Source organism: Pteropus alecto, unplaced genomic scaffold, assembly GCF_000325575.1.
Source record: "Pteropus alecto unplaced genomic scaffold, ASM32557v1 scaffold24, whole genome shotgun sequence".
In the NCBI taxonomy this organism is placed as follows: domain Eukaryota; kingdom Metazoa; phylum Chordata; class Mammalia; order Chiroptera; family Pteropodidae; genus Pteropus; species Pteropus alecto.
In genome coordinates, this window is record NW_006439192.1 from 21,386,321 (window position 1) to 21,390,461 (window position 4,141).

General features: G+C 33.5%; 1 pseudogene; it reads right to left on the reverse strand.

Moving 5' to 3' along the window:
• Positions 1-1,426: 1,426 nt before the first annotated feature.
• On the reverse strand, positions 1,427-1,545 carry LOC112483396 (annotated as a pseudogene).
• Positions 1,546-4,141: the final 2,596 nt, after the last annotated feature.

The following is a 4,141-nucleotide window of genomic DNA, read 5'->3' on the forward strand; positions in this document are numbered from 1 at the left end:
ATATATCCTTTCTGTCACCTTCTCTCTCTGTCTCTGTCTCTCTCTAGACTGTCTTGGGGGTAAGTTTTATCATCTAGATTAGGTTTTTCAAATTTTTTACCCATGCCCTCTCCAGATCATAAGAGAAGATTATTAAAATACACATCACTAGGTGCCAATAAACCTACTGAATTAGTTTCTGTGATGGAGCTTCAGGTATCTGAATTCATAACAATTTCCTCAGGTCATTCTTATATACACTAACATTTGAAAATCAAAGCTCTAAAGGGTTTCCTATTCTAGTCTAATATGAGTAAAGCAAAATATAATGAGAGATGTATTACCTAAATCAGAGAACACTTCAAACAAATAATCAATATTTAAGGTTGAGATACATATTATTTTTCCACATAAGTAATCTGGAAATTGTTAAATATCCTGCCTAGATATTTGAAATAAAGAAAATTAGTTCCTTTGCCTGCAATAATATACAAGGGAACATTTATTAATATGTGTTATGTCAGTTTCCTTAATTTACTATTTTTAATAAATGTGATTAAAGGATAGCATACATCCACGGAAGTGCCCAATGCTTGAGAGTACAGCTTGATAAATTTTCACAAAATGAACACACCTGTGTAATCAGCATACATATCAAGAAAGAGAACACAGTTGGAACCCTTTCTCTTCACTACCAGTTACCACATCTTCCCAGGGGTTGTCTCTGCTTTTCTTACTTGTAGGCTAAATTATGTATATTATACAATAAATATTCATACATTATGTATATTTATACATTATATGCTTTTCTCTTTATGGCTTTTTTCAATATTATTTCTGTAAAGTTGATTCATGCTGTCACCTCTTGCTACTTTATTCTTCTTGCTACATAGTATTCCATCTTATGACTGTTTCACACTTTACCATAGATAGAAATACCTGAGTCATAGATATCTCAGCCAAGAATATGAGTGTGGTTAACTTTAGTCAATGATGATGATAATATTTAACAACCAGGTCTCTTGAGGAAGGAGGGTAACAGTGATTTGTAGCATTTGTCAATTTTCATGGTGTAACTATTCCCACTTGCGTCAGTTTCAAGCACCAGATGGTGGATCTCACAAGCCAGCTGAGTCAGCTCCAGCATACCATCATATGGCCAAACAGTTTTCCAGAGAGATTTAGCCCTACCCACCACCCTACCTGCAGTGCATGAGAATTCTACTTACTCTATATACTTGCCGGGCACTTTTACTGTTGGGGTAGTGGTTTGTTTATTAGCAATTTCTGATGGGTATGTACTGATATTTATTGTGGTTTTAATTTGTATTTCTCCAACAACTAATGATATATAGTGTCTTTTCACATATTTATGGGCCATTTGGATATACACTTATATGAAGTGCCTATTCGAGCCTACTATCCAATTTTCTTACTTAGTTTCTACTGTGGCCAGCACCTGGTCTTCCTAGGTGGTTTCCCATCCGAGTACTAACCAGGCCCAACCTTGCTTAGCTTCCGAGATCAGACGGGATCGGGCTTGTTCAGCGTGGCAGGGCCATAGACTCTTTGTCTTATTTTTTATAAATAAATTTCATAAAATTGGGCCTAGACTTGGTGTTGCAAACGGAGAGGGTCCACTGAATCTTTTCAAAGAAAACTCTCCTAATCTTTGAAAGCATACATCAGAGAATGACACTCTTTTCTTTTGATGAATAAAAGTGGTACAGATCCTTTAAGTTGGAATAAAAATATTCTTTACAAGAGCATACATTGCCCTACATGACATTTACAACTTGATGCCCTTAGCTTCTGCTGTCACTTTATTTACTGGTCCTGTCCCTAGGACATACTGAGCTTACTTCTGCTTCAGGGCCTTTGAACTTGTTCTTTTCTGTGCCTGGAATGAACCCTCAGGTTTGTACATGGCTCTCTGCATCTCATTATTTGGTTCTCTACTAAAATATCCTCAGGGAGGCCTTTTCTGACCATTCAAGCAAAGGTAACCACCCTTCTTAGAAACTCTTTATCCAGTTACCCAGCTTTAATTACATTATAGCATTACTAACTTGAGAAATGGAGCTTGTTTTGAGGTGAGGATGGTTTTTATTCCAATTTTACATGCACAAAAATGGTCAGGACAGGTTATTCATTTCTTGACCAGATGATTATATATACATTGCATTTCTACATGACCTAGTCTCTGTAGAATCACATTAAAAAGAAGCACAAACCTGACTCCAGAAGTTTTGAAGTAATATCTTTGTTTTTTACCTTCTTAAGTCCAGCCCAGGCATTTTACTCTGTCCATAATATAGGAAGTTTACCATACATGCTTTCTATATATCATTTCTTCTTTCCATAAATATACTTTCATGAAAGCCACACAGACACAGAATAAAATAAAAACTTTCCTTTTTCTTCATGCCATCCTGCTCCTCTGTTTCACTTGCTCCTACCTCTCTCTTAACTCTCATTCAACACACTCTGTGAACCGTCTCCCTCTTCCCCAAACCTCTACCCTATCATACTACACCATCCCCTTACTCTAGGTGCAGTGACTGGGAAAGTGCAGGCTCACAGGTAGCCTGCTTTTTGGATTCGGGCTGCAGTGAAGACACCAATAGATGATCTTTCAGACAAGAATTTTGGAATTCAGGGGAGAAACGCTGTGAATGCTGGTATATTAATAATTTGTTTTTTCTTTTTTTCTATTACATTGCTGTTGTTAGAATAGCATTGTGCAGATATTGGGAATTAAAAGATGAAGCAATAAGAAAGGAGAAACAGAGTGCTCTTGGCATATATGGAAAATGTATGCTATCAAATGATTTTTCAATAGGTAGTGGAGTAGCCTAGCTGATTTGTTCATTGCTGATGTAGTGCCAGAAGCCTTACTTATTTATAAACTCTTATTAAGAGTTAACTTGAAAAGTTTAGTCTTCATCTTAAAAGGAGAGATAAAAAGATAATACATAAAATTTAGTTTAGAAAATGACTGAAGGGAATGTCCTCAAACTAGAAGATAAACTGAGATTTGTAGTTAAACATTTTATTGTCAAAAAGCCATCACTCCAGGGTATTTCTGAAGGTATAGTATGAAAAGGGTCATCTTCCAAAGGGTGTTCACATTCACTGAAAATCTCATGTTCCTGGGATAGATGTTGATCCATGATGAAATGTCAGAATAAAGACGATCAGACAGAGAGAAAGAGAGAGAAGTACAGACAAAGTAAGAGATAGAGATAGAGAAAAGAACTAAGCATGAGACATAAATGGCTTCTAGATTTCTAGTTTTGTCTTTGATAGTGGCATTTGATTTGATCATAAAAAAAAAACTTAGAAAAGCCATTTGTATAAATGAAATTTTATAGAACATAATTTTGTTGAAAGCAATTTAGTTAAAAGCAAGTTGGTCAGCAGGTCATTTTGGCTGAAATGATGATATGGCTTACATGAAAATTCCCAGGTACTGGTTTTTCTAGTATTAGTCTTCTTTGGTTCACATTGGGACATTTTGCAGACCTTCATTCATCATTACATATTTTTTTCCAATTTATGAATATTTTTCTACATTTTTGCTTTTAATATCTTACATTCTTTTAGTCATGTACTTTCATGTTTAACCTATCATTTCTCCTTATTCTCTATCCTTTTGTTTTTACATTTCTAATTCATATTGAATTATTTTTGTACATTCTTTTAAAGATATGATGTTAAAATAAAACACATATCTAACATTTGGTAAATTACCTAAATAAGATATTGTAGATTACAAAATAATAGTATGATCCCATTTGTTGACAAATAAGACAGAAATATTTATATAATACATAATAAACATATTTTATATTTAGAAAAGTATCTACAGATAATTAAAAAGTTAATGGTTCGTTTGGATAAGTAAAATTCTAGTTATTGTTGCACTTTTTTTCTTAATTGTATTATGCTATTTTTAAAATAAAACACATTTCTTTGTAATATAAATAGAAAGAATTAAATAATCATTAAGAGCAAATAATTTAAATCTGAAAAATGGGGTTTTTCTGCTTTGAAAATATCAATTTAAAGACAATTATGTGTATTTGCTTATCTGGCTGTGTTTTTATTTTTGTACAAGGAAAAAAGAAGTAAAATAGTTTTTTTCTGTTTTTTTTTAAAG